This window comes from Camponotus floridanus, unplaced genomic scaffold (genome assembly GCF_003227725.1).
Source record: "Camponotus floridanus strain SB8 unplaced genomic scaffold, Cflo_v7.5 scaffold3, whole genome shotgun sequence".
Taxonomy (NCBI): domain Eukaryota; kingdom Metazoa; phylum Arthropoda; class Insecta; order Hymenoptera; family Formicidae; genus Camponotus; species Camponotus floridanus.
Genome location: NW_020229436.1, coordinates 3,460,809 through 3,482,159, shown reverse-complemented (window position 1 = coordinate 3,482,159; position 21,351 = coordinate 3,460,809). Strand labels below are relative to the sequence as shown.

General features: G+C 32.3%; 1 protein-coding gene across 1 annotated transcript in view; it reads left to right on the top strand.

Annotated features, from left to right (window-relative positions):
* Positions 1-21,351, top strand: part of LOC105254895 (furin-like protease 1) — a 211,154-nt gene that overhangs the window by 95,839 nt on the left and 93,964 nt on the right. The gene's annotated exons all lie outside the window — the stretch shown is intronic.

Sequence of the window (21,351 nt, the reverse complement as noted above, 5' to 3'; positions counted from 1 at the left end):
TCCAACGAGCAAATTAAAGTAAGTTTATCAAGTTTCATTTCCTTCCGTTTTATATATGTTCAAAAAATTTTATAATATCTTGATTTTCAGAGCAAATACATATGTATATGTATCTCTAGCGAGAACAGAAATTTCTTTGAAAGTGAATGATTGTGATATGACATTTCGCACACTTTCGACAATCTTTCAATGACAAACACTGAATGAATGGTGCAGTTGATCCGATAAATATATATGTACGATCTATCAATGTGCCAATAAAATATTGCTATATAAATCAATCCCGCGATGTCTCGTAAATAAATCGAGAATTCCAGCCTGCGCACATCTTGATAATGCGGTTGGATGTCTCTTTCGCGATGCATTCGACACTTGAAAGCAACTCGGCGCGTACGTGTATCGTAGCATCCGCGTCAGGTATCCTCGTGAACACAATCGATACCGGGTGTTCGTGAAAAATGGCGGTTCTAGCAGGCGAGCGAATATATTTGATATTTCATAATATATAAAACATTACGATTTAATTACAATTAACATGGTGTACTTTTGATGATCATTCCAAACGAATTATTTAACGCTATAAAATACTGATATAGATGGTGTTTCTATATAAATGATTGTTGAAATATGTGAAAAAGATAAAATAATTTTTAACTTCTGTTCATTTTACACAATTATTCAAATTAGTCAAATTAAAATACAAATGATATAAATTATTATATTAAATTTCTATAATTTCGATTTGCAATCCATTGCGTAAATTAATTTTGCAGGTATAAATGGTAGATTCGAAAAATCATATTTTTCATTTTTCATATTACATTATTCATATAAATGCACATCTTTTAATTTGAAGTCTTCATAAAGTGAAAGACCTCATTTAAGTCTAATTTTCTTCATTAACGATCAATTTTCTCTACAAGTTGATAAAATTATAGGAAGTTATATTATTCATCTCATATATTCATTCTTGTTATCTTGCATAATTCGCTTCTCCGATGATATATTCGAAGGAAAACGCGTTTATCCGGTGCATTTACCCCCGGATGATTTGTCTGGAATGACGGCGGTCATCTCGAGAGCGAACTGTATAAATTCGCCTCTATCCACACAGAAGCGAAATAGCGCGTTGACGCTCTCATCAATCCACGTCGAGGAACGTCATATCGCCGTTCCGATTTGCGGCTTGCCTCTCAATGCCGAATACTCATCGGGGCCGACGTGGCACAAAAAGGACCTCGAATTGTGCCGATGTGTCAGACCGGTATGACGCCTATCAAAGAGTTTCGGAGCTGGACAACTTTCGAAAAATTACCGGTTGACATGCGAACTTGGAGTGCCATGTTAGCGTGAAATTGTGTAAATAATCGATTAGCCAAATCCGTTATTCGTTCACGAACTTTCAGCGCGATGTATTTTAACGTTAATCGTCGATCAAACACGTACGTCGGTTTTTCCTCGTCGAAAGATTGAACGGAGAACCTGAAAAATTTCTGCAACGCTTCCTCACTCTCGATTTTAAATCCCTTGGCAATTGCTTCGAATTAAGTTTCCATTAAAGCGCAGTGTAAATTTACCCACAAGCGAAATTCTTAACTAAAAAATTTCACGTCGTATATTTTTTAAGATTTTTGAATTAAGTTTCCATTAAAGTAGAGTATAAATTCAGCCAAGCGAAATTCTCAACTAAAAAATTTTACGTCGTATATTTTTAAAAATTATATAAGATTCTTATACTTTTTTATAAAAGGAGGAAGTTTTTACACGCGCAGGATATTAATCTTTTGCTCATTTTTATATTTATAACCGTAACTATATAGCGTATATATATTGCATAAATATTATATAAGAGAAAAAATAATTTATTAACGTGAGAAAATTCTACCGCTAATAACCGCAAATCGTTCGTTTCCTTCGCGTGACGACTCATCTCAACGGCGATGATTTTTATTTCGGGCCGGATTCGCGTTGCTATTTCAATTTGCAGGCTGCCACTCAGAGCTGCCCTCGTTAGGTTTCGGCGAGAGTAATGGGACGCGGAGTAAATTGCACGTCTGACGTGAGTCGTCGCATTAGGCCAGCTGCATCCAGACTGCATCCAAGCAGCGACAGCGAAAGAGAAACTCTTCACCGATAGTAGTTTCGCACGTTTAGTTGCACATACGTCAGCCAAAATTCGTTATTAATTATAAGATCGATATATTTCAATCTTGTAGAGATTGAAGCGATTAAATGTATTCGATCATACAATTCTTCGCTCATAATCTTTCAATTAAATTATTAATATCAATTGCAATATATTTTTATTTATTAGTTTATTTTTATTTATTTATTTGTTATATATGTGTATGAGTTTTTATTTATATTTTATTTATGAGGAATTATTTTCTTACTAGAGAGCTATTTTTATTTAGTGCGAATAATCAATCCTTATTACGTATATGGTACAACTTGCGTGAATTGTTACGAGATTCTTTTCCGACAGATTTTATTTTTCATTTCTCTAAGAAAACATTTTTCGATTGACTGGACATTAACACGTTTCCAGGATGTAATTGTAAATTTTCGTTCGACGTTTACAGCGGCGTTATTTGAACTTGCCCGATGTAATTACGCGACCTGAAGAGGCGGCTAATTTTTTTCCGGGATTATCTTTTTATTTATTATACAGGGTGAGGCATCTAAAACAGGCCACCTGAATAACTCCGTTGGTAAGCCGAATACAAAAAAATTGTTCAGACAAAAGTTGTATGGTTTCAAGGGGGACATATGATGGTGTCATTAGTTTAATCTTGAAGAGCCACCCGAAGGTCACGTGAAAGTCAACTCCAACTTTTTAAATGGGACACCTTATATGCTTTTACATATTCTTGTAGCTCATCTCAAGAGCTTTCCAAAACACTACAATTATGTTAGTTTTCATTAAATACTTTCCAAGTTATGAGGCTTGAAATCATTTTTTAATTTTACATAAACCGTAAAATATCTTGTAAAATATTCATTTTTCGATTATTTTACCTTAATACTTTTATGTACAAAATAATGAGAAGAATCAATTGGTGTAAAGAAAACACATAATTGCTTCGAACAAAAAAATGTAATTTGCAATTAACAATTACATTTTTTTGTTCGAAGCAATTATGTGTTTTCTTTACACCAATTGATTCTTCTCATTATTTTGTACATAAAAGTATTAAGGTAAAATAATCGAAAAATGAATATTTTACAAGATATTTTACGGTTTATGTAAAATTAAAAAATGATTTCAAGCCTCATAACTTGGAAAGTATTTAATGAAAACTAACATAATTGTAGTGTTTTGGAAAGCTCTTGAGATGAGCTACAAGAATAAGCAAAAGCATATAAGGTGTCCCATTTAAAAAGTTGGAGCTGACCTTTACGTGACCTTCGGGTGGCTCTTCAAGATTAAACTAATGACACCATCATATGTCCCCTTGAAACCATACAACTTTTGTCTGAACAATTTTTTTATATTCGGCTTACCAACGGAGTTATTCAGGTGGCCTGTTTTAGATGCCTCACCCTGTATATGTGTATGAGTTTTTTTTTTTATTTATATTTTATTTATGAGGAATTATTTTCTTACTAGAAAGCTATTTTTATTTAGTGCGAATAATCAATCCTTATTACGTATATGGTACAACTTGCGTGAATTGTTACGAGATTCTTTTCCGACAGATTTTATTTTTCATTTCTCTAAGAAAACATTTTTCGATTGACTGGACATTAACACGTTTCCAGGATGTAATTGTAAATTTTCGTTCGACGTTTACAGCGGCGTCATTTGAACTTGCCCGATGTAGTTACGCGACCTGAAGAGGCGGCTAACTTTTTCCGGGATTATCTTTGTAAGTTGCAATAAGTACTCCGAGCGCCTTGGCGATAAAAACTTGCGATTTCTTACCTGCCGTACGGGGGAAGATAACGTTATAGGAGTTGGAGAATCGATGGAGGAAGCTTAGTTCGCAAACGCATTATCCTTCCGCAAATGGTTCCTTGTTAGGATCGGAGGCAGACAAGGCGGGGACGGGAAAGGGGGAGAGATGAGAGGAGGGGTGGAGAAAGGAAAGTATAATAGGAGACACTATTTCCTATTAAAGTTATACAGAATGCTAGCGTGGCGCGCCAGAAAGTTCGCGGCCGTAATTGTAACGACTTGCCACTGTAATAACCCGCTTCTGCTCGATGCAATTTACGCCTTAACTGCGGCGCGCGCATTATTACGCGGCTGGATATATTCGCTTGAGAGATTAGTTTCCGTTAGCTTGGTCGGTTACGAGCGACTCTTCATCGCGTTCATCGAAGGACCGGAGGATCTCAGAGAGGAAACGATATAAAAATTTCAATTTCCACGACTCTCTGATTTCTGTCGCCTCGTCGCAATTATCGTCGTGGTCATTTCATTTCTTTCCGTTGCTGCAGCGCCGAGAAATTGACAATTTGCAGATGCTACGATGCCTTATTACCTTCTTCTTTAAACGCTTTGCACTATTAAACATTCATACGTTGTTTAAGTATAAAGATTTTCTCGATTTGCCACATGATTTATCTAAATTTATTTTTAATTGATTACTAAGATTCAAGGATTTTTGATAAAAGAGCCTGTAAAAATAAAAATCTTGATGCATACATATAGTGAATATTTATTTAAAATGGTCATTTCATAATTTTATAAAATTGATCATTTCATTATTTTCTGTTGCTGCAGCGCTGAGAAATTGACAATTTGCGGATGCTACGATGTCTTATTATCTTCTTCTTTAAATGCTTTGCACTATTAAACATTCACACGTTGTTTAAGTATAAAGATTTTCTCGATTTGCCACATGATTTATCTAAATTTATTTTTAATTGATTACTAAGATTCAAGGATTTTTGATAAAAGAGTCTGTAAAAATAAAAATCTTGATGCACACATATAGTGAATATTTATTTTAAAACATATCTTGAGATTGCTAGATATTCTAGTAAAAGTATCGAAGTACATCGAGATTCAAGGATTTTTGAATCGTAAAAGAATTTGCAAGAATAAAAATTTTGATAATACAATATTTATTTTAAGACATATTTTCTTGAAACCATTTGTTTTTTGATCTTTCTTCATACAAAATAGATTTACTTGAATGTATTTCTCTTTTCGTATGAATTTTAACAATGTAGATATGTGATCAAACATTCTCTCTAGGAACATTTTACGAAGATATATATATATATATATATATATATATATAACTTCCGCGCACGAAGGAAATATATATGCATGAGATGATACACACATATAAGAAGCAAGAATAAAGAGCGTGTGACATTCCTGTTTTTTAACTTTTTCCTCACATAATTTCACACACACTCGGCATAATAATTATTCGGATATATGGATAAGCGGATAATCAAAGATCACGCCATACTCGAAAATTTCACATGCAACACAGATTCGTATTTGTAAATATTTCCTTCTACATAAATATTTCGATAACGTAAGCCGATTTCGTCGGAGAAGCGAAAGGAGCTTTACTATGAAATCAGATACTCGCGGAAATAATTGCAAAATATAAAGCGATTATCGAAAAATGCAAAATGCGCTGCCATGCATCGTCATTTAGATTCCATGTTGTTTTGCTTTTATTATTATTATGTATAAACAAATAAAGATTCGTATAGAAATTGATTGTATCTTTTTATCTTTATTTTATATGATCGGAATTAATTTTGTAAGAAAATACTTGTAGAATTTAATCAAATATTGAATGCATGCAGGAATTCATGTGATAAAAATCCAGTGAAAGTTATGGTTCTGAAACTTTTATATAAAAATTAGGAAAAGCGAAAGTAAGCTTGATTTTATTACGCATTATGCATTATACATTATGCATTATGCAAGTCGGAGTCGCGTAAACGCAAGAAACGCGTTTATATGTTGCCAATGCTATCGCCGATGTAAATGAACTGGACCGAGAGCATGTTATGATCGTTAATCCTTTGAAGGCTCCTTTTGTGCGCGTCAAACGAGCGGCTCTGCACACAAATAAGCCCGGTATTGAATATGCCAAAGCCGACCTGAATGATGCCTGGCGCCACAAGCGAATGGGAACTGCAGTCGCGAGGAGAGGCCGGCGTTGAGAGAATCATGTGTTACAGTTTAAATGCCCTGCAGATATGTGCGGCAAATAATACCGGAAACGAGAGAAGGTACTTTCAGTTACGAATATCGACCGCGCGGAAAGTTGAAGAATAATATTTCCGGGTTCGGCAAGTTTGAAACATTCGTATAAATAAATTGTCCTTTTTCTCGCGCGAATACATGTTCCCAGAGGCTCTCGGATGCACATTCGTGTGGTATATTATGAAAAACAAAGATACTCCGAAAGCTGCACTTTTTAGATATGGTATTTTGTAGATATGAAGCCAATATCGCGCATAAAATATCAATGTTAAAAATATTCAATGCCGAAAGCGTATTTCACGTATAAATACGTGTACATCGAAAGATATTACAGTTTTTATTAACAATGCTCATTCTGCTTAAATATCGAAAATAGTTGAGTTACAAGCAATTAGATATGAAAGTTATTATACAATGAAAGTTTTTCCATGAAAACTAAACTTTTATACAATATGTAATTAAATAATAAAAATTCTACTCTCACATGAATTTCAAACTTTATCTTTTTCAGTATTATAATTGAAATTCTATTATTCAGGTATTATTCAGGTATTTAATTCTTAAGGTTACATCATTTTAACCTTATCGATATTTTAACAATAGAATATTTTAAAGGCTTTAATCAATAAAAAAATGATTAAAGCCTTTTTTCATTTAAAATTTATTTTCTGGCTTTTTATTGTACATGATTATTCCCTACAGATGTCAAGTAATATATATATGTACATAAATTGTTATGTATTTTATATATGTACATAAATTTTTATAGATCTCCTCAAGCATTTTGAGACAGTTAAAATTACGATAAGACATTATTAATCTAGGAACAGAGCAAAAAATATGTGTTCTACAAAGATTAATTATTAAAGTGTTGGGAATAAATGATTTCTCCTTCAAAGAAAAAATCAACTGACGCAGATTTAACAAAGTATAATTTTTATAATTAATATACGGCGTTCTCTCGAATATGTAATTATAGCGAAATCGAAGTATATTGCGTTGTGTTTCGGAAAATATAGATGCCCGATACCTTTCACTAAACAATGCCAGCGCAAGGAAATTATGCAGGATCGAAAAGCCACTCTCGAGGTCGACGATGCGCGACCTCGTAGTTAATTCGTCGTTTTTTATCGATGTCATAAAACGCGATCGGCTGTACTGCAGTTCCCGCGAGTTCAAGCGCTTGCACCCTCCTTTCTCTTCGGTCCGATAATTCCGACATCATAAAGGAAACGCAAAATTAAGGATTGTCAGTTTCACCGGATCAAGGACATGTGTATGAAAGTCTCGATTCGATATTTCCGTTCGGCGACCCGCCGACATATTTTTTGCGTGTGTGTGTGTGTGTGTGTGTGTGTGTGTGTGTGTGTGTGTGTGTGTGTGTGTGTGTGTGTGTGTGCATACGAAAAAAAATTAAGAAAAACAATTTGAATATAATAATAAAGATAACATTAAATTAATAATACATTTTAATATTAATATTTACATATTAATATTAATATTTAATATTAATATTAAATAATAAAGATAATAATACATATGATTATTTTTATTATCATTACATAATAAATATTTTAAGGCATTTTCTTAAAAGAGAGTTTACATTTATATAACATATATTTTTAAAATGTACTACTTTTAATGCAATTTGATACAAATTGACGTGACATATCTATATTTTTGTGAATTATACGGTACAAAAAATATCCATAGTGTAGAAACAAGAAAAATGTCGCTAATCTAATGTGCACCTTGTTAGAAAAGAATAACAATGGACATGATGAAACGATGCGAGCTCGAAAAGGACGACGGATGACGCATCTTTTACAGTTCACAGCCGATGAGCACGTTGTTGTAAAAGATCCCGAACCGAAACGTGGAACGGTGTCAAATGATAGCAAAGTTCGCCGCGACTTAACATGTAGTGCAATCGCATTTGCGATTTATGGATTCTAAACTCATATTTGAAAGTCGTAAATCTAAAGGAGACGCGATTTAGAGCGAGCTATATTGTGATTCTACCTGTTTAAATCCCCGATTAAATAAAAAAATTTTCCGCAAGAACTCTCCGCATTTCGTGCAGTTTTTAAGATTATATAAATTTTAATATTATATATCATTTTTTGAAATGTTATTATTTATTATTACGACTATATATTTTTATAGAATATTATTGGTTTATTTGTATTATAACATATTATCATATTTCTCTCTCTTGTTTTATAATATTTTATTATTTCATGGAACAGTAACAATTGCGAATAGTAAAATTGCAGTAGTAGACTGTGCGTAATATTCTTTATATTACATGCATATAAATATGCAAATATAAAATATATGTTTTTCAGAAGATCTAGGGAAAATTTCAAAATTTTTATTCCCAGCTTTCACGATTGCTCCTCATGATTGCCTCTGACATTTCTCTTTTTTTTATAATTTCATTACTATTCTCTTTCGTTTGTGTAATAGCAATTGCATCTGATTATTTTTACAAAAGGATGTAATACACACACACATACACATATATATAACATATATACTTTTTCTCTCTTTTATTTGAGACATAGGATGTCAGAGATAAAAGAAAAATAACGCCGAGGGAGTAGGATTTATGTACCAGGTTTCAGGTACTGCCTGGATCAATTGGACACCACGCTCTTTATAGCGAGTATTATTTGATGCGTTGTACGACCAGAAATTCGCCTCGAAATCCATAAATCTGGAACGTGCGTGCTCTTCACTCCATTTGATATTCAACACAAGTATCCGCTCCATAATCTTGCTCTTTTCAAGTCGTGATACTTAACCTTTGAAATAAGCTTTTTCAAATGCAAAATTGCGCTTTTATTTATATATTTTTACTTGTTTTTATATATTTATTTATATATTATGTAATAAAAATGAGTACTTGTTTTTATACTTGTGTTTATAATAGAATAAATGAGGAACAACCGTAGAAGCCAAAAATAAAAATTTTGAGATTTTCTTATAAGTCTTCTGAGAGAGAAAAATATATATATTTTACATAAATATGTAGCTTATATATATATATATATATATATATATATATATATATATGATAAAAAGAATAATAAATTTATATTTTAAATATTCTTTATTATTTTAGACAAAACTTAAATCTACTATTTACATTATTTTTACGACTATTCTAATATCAAACATTATTTGAAATAATAATTTAATGTAGAATGAAATAAATGAACGTTTTCAAGTTAATTGAAAAATGTTGGATAAGGCTTTAATTTGCAGCCCGCCCCGTAATTACCATCTCTAATCGTGGATTTGACCCTAATTTGTTCACGAGCGTTCATCCAGAGGAGATTTAGACGAGAAGTCGGTAGTAACTTTCAGCTCGCACACTCCGAATCGGTTCTCTGCGTCGTGTATCTCTCCGCGAGTTATACTCGCGCCCTTCGGATCTCGCAGCCGCGCATAAAATCCACTTTGAATAGGGTGCCACGCTAGGATGGCTTTTTGGGAGAAACTCGAGAGAAATATTTCCGGAATGGTAAACGAAGGTGCAATTCGGCGAGAGCATGAGGGGAACGAGATGGATGAGAGCGGGAGAAAAATAATGGAGAGAAACGCGCGCACGAATCTGAAAGCTGCGATGGTTGCTCGTGACAGATCGCAGGATCTGTCGGATGAATGGTGTTTCCGTTTGTTTTCAATTTTATTTCTGAGATATCAAGTTTTGTTTTTCAACGATATTTTAAGATGCCTTTTGAATTATGAAGACCGATTCCGTCTTAGTCAATACTCATTAATCGCGAGAGAGAACAACGTATGAAATTTTGTTTGATTACGATTACAAAATTGATTATTGTGGCTATCGTTCATTCTAATTAAAAAAATATCTACATAAAAATTAAAAATTCTTCCCAAATTGAAGTTCTTAAAAATTCTTCTCTTTATCTATTCATACACAGAGAAAAACATTTCTTTACATTTAGTATATCTGTTTGTTTGACTGATGTTTGTTTCGCTAAAAAAATGATTTGATACAAAACATTATTTGTTTGAATAAAAATTTTGTCTTTGTATATAAAAAATTTAGTTTAATATATTATTATCATAAATTAAAAAATATATACAAACGTAAAGAAACGACAAAAAGAGTGAAATCTTTTTAAAAAGAATTATGTGCAAACACGAGAATAAAATAAATTTGCAATGAGAAAAAGCGGAAAGAAAGCAGAAAGAAAGTCGAGGAAAATGGTACTCATTATTTTGTGGGTTCGTGGCAATCCGTGATTATTTTCTGGTTGATCGACATCTTTTCCACCGTTTTCCTTTCAACCTTTTTACGAGAGAAAAAACATGGTCCACCCAAAGATTTTCTTTTCATGGCCCTCCATTAAAGAGTGCCTTTCACATTTGTTACTCTTAGAATATTCTGGAGAGTGTATCGGACATCATGTATTTTTTTTCCTAAAAGATATATTATTTGTTTTAGAATAAAGATTTATTTTTTATTAATCTCTCTATTTTAATTTATTTCTTGTTAATAAAAATTTACTTTTATTTAATTTTTTAGTGATTTTTATTTTAGCAACGTTTTATTATTGATCGTTACATTATCATTAATAATTAAAATATCTGGAGGGAAAATAAAATAATTTTTAATTATATGTTTTGAAAGAAAATCTTAAATTTTGCATAAATGCAGAAGATTTATCAAATTTTTACATCTATATTGAAATTAAAGTATAATAATAGGAAAGAAATATTGTAAAACAAATTAGTATAATTATATAATGTTTTGATAAATAATATTTTATTACTTCTCTAATCTATTTTCTTTCTGATAAATTTTAATATTTATAATCATGGAATTTTAGATAGAATACTTAATGTGTATGAATAGTTCCCCAGCCTTACAGTTTGTTTCAATTTTTTTTATTTCTATGAAATATATAAAATAAAATCTGAAAGGAATAACGATAATATATGATATCTTCTCTTCGAACCATCTTAAATTATTATTTAAACTTTTGCATAAATCTGCTAAAATTTAACTGAATATAAAGAATATTAAAAATTATTAAGTTGTTGATTTAAAAATCTAAATGACTTGTAAAATTTTTAGGCGATTGATTCGCTATTATTAATAATTATTGTGATAAATCAACTTCGTATATTCTCAAATTTTATATAAATGTATTATTTCGCGAGATCTTGCGACAAATAAATTAAGCATTTTATAAATTCATTTTCTTCGCAGAAATTGAATTCTATTTTGAAGGCGATGTATTTCCAAGGCATTTCATCGAACAGGAATGTTCGCAACGGCAGGATGTAAAACGTAGTTTCTTCTCGCGAGAAATATCCCTGCGGTGAGTCGCAAAGTATCCATTCGATTTGAATAGGTTGGGCAGGTGGCGATAAAAAGTCTCAGTACCAATAACGTGAAATAAAAATCGGATGCCTCGATAGTATTTCGTTCGGACTGTAATTTTCCACTAGTCAAAGAATAAAAATTTTTATCACGGTAATGCGGAGATCGAAGAGAGGAAAGTAAAGAAGGAAAAAGTGATATGTTCATATGAGAGCGATCGAGTTCGTTCTGCAAATCTTCCGCGAACATTTCGCGTAATATAGTGCGATATCCAGTCGCAACTCTTGAGAACTCGTTTGAGAAAAATTCGAGTAGCGAATCCTGAAAGAATTTTCTTCAGGGACGAGCGAGGAGATGACACTCATAAAACGATTCCTATTTTTATTTTTTTTGGTTGCACGATGTGTGAAAAAATTATTTTATACCATACGCATGTCATTAAGTTATTATGAAATATAAATTAATTTAGCAGTTAATTATTAATTTAGCGTCGAGAAAATGATGTCGCAATGATATGTCAAATTCGATAGATATTATCTGAAGATGAACCGCAGAAATGGATACAAATTGATGTCGCATGGCAGCAATCGCGGAAAATAAAAGTCGCTATCGCGAAACGCTGATTCATTAAATTTCCGCATGAACGATTAGAGACTACTTTGATATTGGCAAACGAGAATATCGGCAGCATGTAATCCAAAGCGATTTACGATAAAGCTATGTTTTGAATGGAGCGGAAAATAATACTGCAGATGAATAAAATTCGTTGGTAAAACTTTATGCAGATTTATCGTTGATTGCGCAACATATTATATGGTTCAATCAATAGAATATTTAAAGACTCTCCATTCTTTTGTTTGCATTATTATCTATCTCCAATATATTTCGCGATATTTCAAATTAAACTTCAAGCACGGTTTATCATTTTAATTTGGAGTTTAATGTTAATAAAATATTTAAAATAAAAATTAGGAAAAGAGAGTTTATTGGAAAAATGACATTTTTTTGGAAAAGTATTTTAATTTTAGATTCATTAAATAATTTCTTTTTACACACTCTGAGGTAATTTGATCATATCTAACTTTTTAAATTATTAATGAGAAAATTAAATAACTTCTGAATGTAACACATATAAGTTACATAAGCTTACATATGAACGAATTAATTCTCTTGCGATTCTGCAATATCGTGTGAAATGGCATTTGATATCGAAGTGTTTCGCAAAAGAAATTACAAGAGAAGAGAGTAGGTGAGCTATTTAAAGGTTACTAGAGACTAGAAACATCCTATGCAGACATTAGATATCTTGTGCGGAAGAAACGCAAAGTGAATCGTTACTAGTCTGAAATATCACATTGTGTTTTATATTTATGTTAGAATATCCCAAAATTATCGCACATCTTTTCAATCATAAAAAATATTATATATATATAATTCCTGGATTATATACAATTCTTCGCAAAGTAATCTTTAAGCATGCAAATATATCTGAGAAATTTAGTCTACTTTAATGTTACGTGGATTTTAATAGAACTATTAAGATTAAGATATATCGTAAGCATATAATATTATATAAAGAAAGTGAAAAAGAAAATGCAAAAAAAATCTTTCATCTGAGGATTTTGCTCATAGCGCGAACATTTACAGATAGAAATTGCAATTTCACCGAGCGGATGTGATCGATAGACTTGCACTTTCTTCGGGTGTGTCGAGCTGGTGCAAGAGCACCGATGCACGAAAACGACGGCGAATAAAAGGATACAGGCTGCTCGTGAGTTATATTTCGTAAGGTAACTGAAGTTACCTGCCCGTCCGAGCAGGATCAACAGGTAGCTCTTATCAGGAGCGTATTACCAAGAGGAGAATGGCATGACGTATCTTGGAGATTGAAAGTAGATTTCATCAGTGCAGAAACTGCTCGTTAAATTTATGTTTTACTTATTATTTTTTATGATAAGGCATTTAATAAAATTATAGCGCATCAAAGATATTCTCTCGAATATTATGAGAAGTTATAATTATGAAGTTAGAGGCATTATACTATTAGATATTCTTATAGATGTTATTAACAATTATATTATAAAGTCTGATTATATTTAAGAGATAAAGAAACGATGATTTTGATTTTTCCAAAATTTTAAATAAATTGAGATAATATTTTTTAATATTATAATATTAGTATTTTTAATTTTTTTAATATATTTAATATTATATTATATTTAATATATTTAATATTATATTTATTTTTAATATTTAATATATATTTAATATTATATTTATTTTTAATATATTTAATATTTTTTAATATTATAATATTAAAATATATTTATCACATTATGAAAGGGAGAATAATGATTTAAAAATTTTCAATTTTTTGCTGCATGCAATCCAATTTTGACAAAATTCTCTCTAGCACACGAATTGCGGCTGACAAGCCTTTCTAACAATCTATACTAGATGTACCGGTGTTTGTGTGCTGAGTGGCTTTTAGCGGCGTTCGACGTGAAATGACCACTAAATCGACTTGTACCCGAAAATAGGAAGGAAGAGGTGCTTTACCAATTTTCTCCGGCGTTTGCCTGGAGCTCAATATCGCGGCCATGCTTCGCGAAAGTAATCCCATGAGCAGCTGGTGTCCAACAGCTGCCCTTTATGAACACGGATATCAAATTGGAGTGTTCCCCCCTCTGTATCGGAAGATACGGTTTTATGTGACGCTTCATTCATGAACCGTTCTCGCGAGATATTCTTGCTTTTCGATATTCGTGTCGTGAAACTTTCTTCTCGCCGGAAAGGAAATTTCAATTCAAACCGCTGTATCGGACGCACACCCGGTGAAAAGACTATCGTGCCGCAGATGCGTTGTCGCACTTGTGCGTAAAATTTGCTTCTCTTAATTTTCTTCAGAGAAGTCGAGCAAATCGAATATAATATTGAAATATTTAAAAGTAATTGAAATACTTCAAAGTCTTCTAAATTTCTCCGAATCATATTGTAACGCAAACAATTAGAGATTTCCTAATAAAAGCTCTAATTTGTCTCGCCTATCGCTTGAAGCATTATGTATCGTCACTCGTCGGAATGCATTAAATTGCATTCTGTCCCGTCTGTTATCTTGGACAGTTACGTCATGAATTAGAGGTTTCGATACGTCATGTCCGGCGGCGATATTACGAACCGCGTAATAGGAGTGGGCGCTGCAAATCAATCCCACGTGATTTGTACATTTAACCCACGCCACTAACTTTTCTATCCATTTCGGCGTATCTCGCGAATCTCGACTCGCATTATCTCGCGGACGAATAATGTAACAGTGTAAAAAAAATATTCGGACAAAAACGCAATATCAATTTGATATACGCTTCATGATAACGTAATGTAACGAAAGAGATTCTTTTTGCTAGATTTGTATATTTGAAATACCACGCGAGTTGCAACGAATCGGAAAAACAATCTACGGGAATAATTTTATATGCGGTTATGTTTAAAAATTGTTTCGTTCCCCGCGTTTTGTGTGATTAATCTTCTCACCATTAAATCCCGATGATATATTTTTTTTCCTCGCGTATAAAATTTTATTAAACTTTTAAAAGACTTTGGAAAATTGTTGACGCAACATTTACGAAGGTAGAATATTTGAATTGATAGTACAGAAAGTCGACATATTTCTGTGATAAAATATCGACAAATTTGCACGCACGGATTAACTTTCACGGGTATCATTATTTAAATATTATATTTTGACGAAGCGGCGATCAAACCGCTCCTCTGAAGCGGTATGTTTGTCGCTGAAAAAATATCATATTCGAGAATATTAATTTTCGTCAGGAAATGCTCTCTAATACTTTGGCTCTCTCTTTCTCCCTCTCATCCAACCGACCTGTACAGAACTCAGGCTTAAACGGACGATTCATCATTCTGATATTCCCGCGCTCCTTCGACCCGTGATTTATCGTTCCGCAAAGCGCAGGATGCGCCTCTGCGAAGTTCTGAATTATTGTTGCCATGTCGGCGCATCGCGATGCATCGCCCTTTTTCTGAGATGCAACTTGCTACGGGAAACTCGAGCACCTGCAGACCGAGTAACATCCAGCGCGAGTTTTTAATACTTTTCCGGTGTACGTTTCCGCGCTGTCATTTCCAATATATGTAGATTAAAAATTCAGTCTTCCCATCTACTCAATGTTACATACACGCATGCATATGTATGCATTTATATTTATTTTGAAAAAGATTTATTAAGCCGCGGATATATTTGTAGATACGTTTCCCGGCGCTATTGGAGCGCGCGTTTGCGAGAGATATATTAAAAAGTTAAAATGTATGCATATACATGTTAAAAATTGAACACTGATGCATGCAATCGTTTTCCAATGCTTTTGACTGCGATTCTAACGAGGCAGATATTCGCAGCATACGAACGTGCAATTTGCGACAATTATCTCCGGCAGCGAAGCGTTGAATATATTCGCGAATTACACCGCTTTTAAGCCGGTTTATTTAAAGTTATCTCGACCTCTCGTCGATCTGATCATGGAAATTTAACTGTAAATGTTTATATCGATGCTAGATAAATGTCGAGAGAGAGAGAGAGAGGGACCCAGAGCAAGGTATAACCGGCGGATGTATCTTCGTATGCTTTTAAGTGTCGAGACGGACGTGTTTAATGAGCGTTAACTCGCATCGCCGGTTTCTCACTGCCTCGTGATAATTTTCGAGCTTTACCCTAGCGAACCGCCGAGCTATCTATTAGCGTTCCGACTTAATTAATAATCTCGCCTTTCGTGGCACTCATGCTTCTTTCGTCACTCGTTATCGTTTTGTTATCATCGTTTGTCAAACGGCATCGGGAAATACAATATTCGCAAAGAAATTGTTTTGCGTCATTCGAAACTCCGTCGATTTCGCGAATAACACGCGCGTGTAATATAATTGATCCATGCGTTTGCGTCGCAAAAAAAAAAAAAAAATTTGCGCATCGTTATTCGCTCTCAATCGAAGCGTCGCGTTGCTTTTGGAAAAGCAATTAAGCAGAAAGCGATTAATAATTGTTATTACAGGCGTCGTATGAAGTGTGCATCGACCCTACATTATAATAATTGCTTTGTACGGTGTCGCATTCGCAGGAACATTGAATTATATTATGCCGTTATTGCTCTGTATGTTTATGATGCAGATTCTCTCGATGGGTTAACGATCGCGAACTCGAGTTGCATTCCGCACGATGCGATCTGACAATTTTCGAATCGCATCACGCCTAATTACTTCCCGGTTAAGTTTCACTGTCTCTCTGTAGCTTAAGTTAATTAATTATCTTGTTTGGCGCGTTTCCCTCGCGCGATGCCATCATCTCGTTTCGTGGCTTTAAATACCGCGTGCGACTGGACTTTGCATAACCGTCTCGCATAATCGCTAGATAATGATTCATCGAGCGCGGTTAATTAAGCATTTCGGCTTGCCATGGAATTAAGCGGCTACGAGTTAAGCATCGCTGCTTAACTCGATTTCGCGTGACGAATTATGCGTCAGCGTGGTTGCCATATCCTTTTAAGCCCCCCCAGTCTTAGCGATATATACGCTACGTCATTTCCCGTCTGAAATTTATATCTTTATTCATACACTGAGAAAAAAATCTGCTTGCATTAATTAGAATTCTGGTAGATTCAACCAGTATGTCTGTTGGAAAATGGACGAACCAGAATTCCTGTAGGAATTACCAGATGAATCTGATTAATTTCTTCCTGTTAAATTTACCAAATTTTCTGATTAATAATATTAAACTCCCCAGTACCAAGTCGTCTAAAATTTTTTCCATCTAGTCTCAAAAATCTGTTTAATATTTTGAATTCCAACAAGATTATTGGATAAATTCAATCCAGATTATTGAATAAATTATTTTAAATTCAGTTTGTTAGAAATTAAACTGATAAGCAGTGATGCAAGAAGAGGATGCAGCTCAAACACACACAATCAGAGAGCATCCTCTTTCCGGACTACTGCTCATAAGAGGAAAAAAATATACTTTGGATTTAATGTTAATATTGAATACGAGTTAAGTTAAGAGTGACAAACAAAGAAGTTAATGCAACAAGAAATTTTATAGATCCAACCAGAAAATACTAACCAAATCCTTATAGTAAAATCTATTAAACGTTCTAGTTATAAAAAATCGAGTCTTATCACGATAATTAGAAATTCTTGTTTGATTTAACCAAAATGCCTTCAATCATATACGTCTTATACGTCTTATACGACAATCAAACGATTTTTCTCAGTGTATACATAATATAAAATTCATATACATAATATAAAAGATATACATAATATTGTTGATATTATAAGTTTAAGTTTCTAGATAAATTTGCCGTATCCACTTTTGATCTTTTTTGAATTATTTTTTATCTGATCAAAAAAATTGAGGAAGCTATAGTTTTCTGATTTTTTTTAAGAGGACGCAGACCTTCAATTATTGTTGTTCTTCTTGAGAGCAAAGTCAAAGAGCGATCGCGTGATCGTATGGCTTCGATGGAATTTACTAGGTGCAGCTTTGAGATACGGCCGTTTCTCTCTCCTGAATCGGTATAAATGATTTTCAATGCGGTACGTCAGTTCACGCCGTAAGGTTTTAGATCTAGCACATTGGAGCATCATTCGAATTTAGATTCCATTACCCGTAGAATAAATGAAACACGTATTTCGTCGTTGTAGAAAAATACAGTATGTAAACGGACCTAATGTTTCTTCGCATAACGAATTGCACGTACCGAGGAGGAAACGAGGATTTAACCGCGAATGTAGTATTTATCGTTTAATTAAATCTCCCGGCTTAAACTAGTTTCCGTATCGCTTCATCTGCATCCAGAAGTTACATCCGAGACAAATTACGAACAAGAAAAGCGAACAGAAGGTTCTTTTTTATCATTCTTGCCTCAGTCATCTTTCTTCATCCATGGATTTTTTGTATTTTTGTTTGCATGATCTAGATAGATTTATATCTTTAAATTTTATTTATAAGTTTGCAAGAAGAACATTTTTATATATACACAGAAAAAAAGGACATTTTTGTTTTGAAAATATATTTAGTTTTAACGTGGAAATTTTGAAATGAGATTATATTGTGTTAATTTAAGAAAAATATAATTGCTTGAATAATTGCTTACTTGAATGAAGCCATTTTGTATAGTTCAATCAAGAAAAATGTATTCTTATGATTTAAGATTTAATTTTCTTGAATGAAAAAGAAACAATGTTAAATAGAAAATAACATTTTTAAATCAAAGATTATAATTTTCTTAAAGTAGAATTAAATAATTATATATTCTTGAGGTGACAATTACAATATTAAACTAAGACTATAATATTGTTGAAATTTAAAATTATTAAATTCTTCTAAGAAGATTATAAATTGTTGCGTATATACGAAACAATGAACACGTTAATTTAAGTATATAAGTTTTGATTTGACACTTATTTTTTTTCTGTGTACTCTTAGTGATTCTTAAAAGAGGGTTTACATTTTTAATGAATTTTTTATAAAAATATATATATATATAGATCTTAATAAACCATTTATAGTATATTAGTACTTTACTATGTGAATATTATAATTATTATATGCATATATGTAACTGCAATTTGGACTGTTTAGCATTCGCTAATGTAATCATCATCCGTAAAATGAATTCTAAACCTAATCCTGTTTTCCCAGAAAATTAATTCAAACTCAGTTTTCGAGTTTGACAAACAAATCTGACAGTAGTACGTTTAGGTAACATCGATTAATAACGTCCCGCTATTGTGAGCATGGGATTCCGTAGTCAGCTGATTGGTGCAGTGTTGTAAAGCATACAATCCACTTTAACTCTCGATCGATTATTGATTTGTTTATCAAAACAACAGAGTATTGAACTGATGAAATTTATCAAAAGTACAATGTACAATGTTGCCTAATCGAAAACTATAATTATAAACTATTGGACACACACAGCATTAATTGGATTAAAACAATAGAGTATTGAACTAATGAAATTTATCGTGAAATTTATTAGTAAAAGTACAATGTACAACGTTGCCTAATCGAAAACTATAATTATAAACTATTTGACAGCAATAATTTGATTTTCTGGAAATAAGGTAATCATTAATTAGAAGAATATTTATTATTTTAGTGATAAAATTATACCGAAATATTAAAACATAAACATATTTTTAATATAACGAGAATATAATTTTAAATATTATGATATCTCTTTAGAGAAATATTTTCAAACGATGCATAAATATTATATTATATTAAGATGCTAAGTCAAGATTACTTGAGAATTATAAGCTGTAATTTTACTAACGTATTAAGAAGAATGAACTCTTACTTCTGCTTTCTTCTTACGATTTTCTCATGATTTGTCACTATAACCCGATCGAGTTCTTAGAAAGTACCTACAACGCAAAACATTCGAGGATTGAACAAGGTCTGAATTGCTTGGAGTTGATATCGACAAAGCGATGTCTTTCATTGGAGCAATAAAAACTTCCAAACGAACGTACATGTGGCTTTCGATTTATCGGATTTCGATGGACACGATCGTTCTATTGTAGCAATTGACGTTTCTTCTCAAATGACTCACCTACCTGCTCAGATTTCTTTGCGCTTTAAGGTAAAAGTTGTCCTGTCTTCATAAGAAATTACTCATAACGTACAGTAATAACGTATGTCCCTCCGTTAAAGTTTTTCAATTTCATGTCACTTTTCATTCAAGTTTCACAAAATTCAACATGAACGTCTTGATATATTTTCTCGCAAGATGCTTTTCAACTCTCTTCCTTTTCCGAGGGTGGCTTTTGACACGAAAAAATGGAGTGTAATAGGCTGGAAGGGTCGGATCACGAAAGTAGACGAGGTTCTCACGATGCTGTCCGATCGAGTCGCCCTTCCGAGAAAGGGAGGAAGCGACTAGTAAAGGATCAAGAAAATCTAAAATTGGTTGGTCCAGACACTACCATTCGCGTAGAGTTCCTCAACCCCAAGTTTTGGTCGATATTTTCCGTGCTCAGCGAACCAACGCCTATTATTTGAATTGCAAATAATTCAATGTATTTTAACTCGAAAATCCGAAAAATTTATCCAATTCATTACTTTAATACTAACATAAGAATTATCTCAATTTTTTATACTATATTTTATTTCTTAATATTAAAAATTTTGATTATTAAAAATTAATATAAAACATCGATTGCTTATTTAATATTAAAAATAGTAAAAATAATATTAAAAATAATATTAAATATTAAACATAGCTACACGTAGTGAAAATCAATCAAAAATCGTAAAAGATCGATATTAAGAAGTATATATATTTAAGTGAGTGGATAAATTAATATTAATATATAAACTTAAAGCAACGATTGAAACCTGATATAACTAATAAATTATAAAATGGTATTTCAAATATTTGTAAAAGAGTATTTCTTTGAAATTTGTGGTTAAAAAATATCAATTATTATATATTTTATTACATTTTATTATTTTTTATTGTTATATCATATATTTCATTTTCCATATATATTTATATTTTTAAAACAATAAGATATTTCTCAATGTATAAATAATAAATAAATAAAATATTAATAAATATTTATAATAATAAATAATTTAAACGATTTAGGAAATGTATACAAATAAAAATATTGGAAAAAGCTATCGCGTGGTATTTCTTGTAAAGATATCCGACATATTTGCCACGAACATCTGTAACGCTTCGAGATTGGGGAAGCTGTTCCCTCCGTGAAATCGTTATAGAGAATTCTTTGT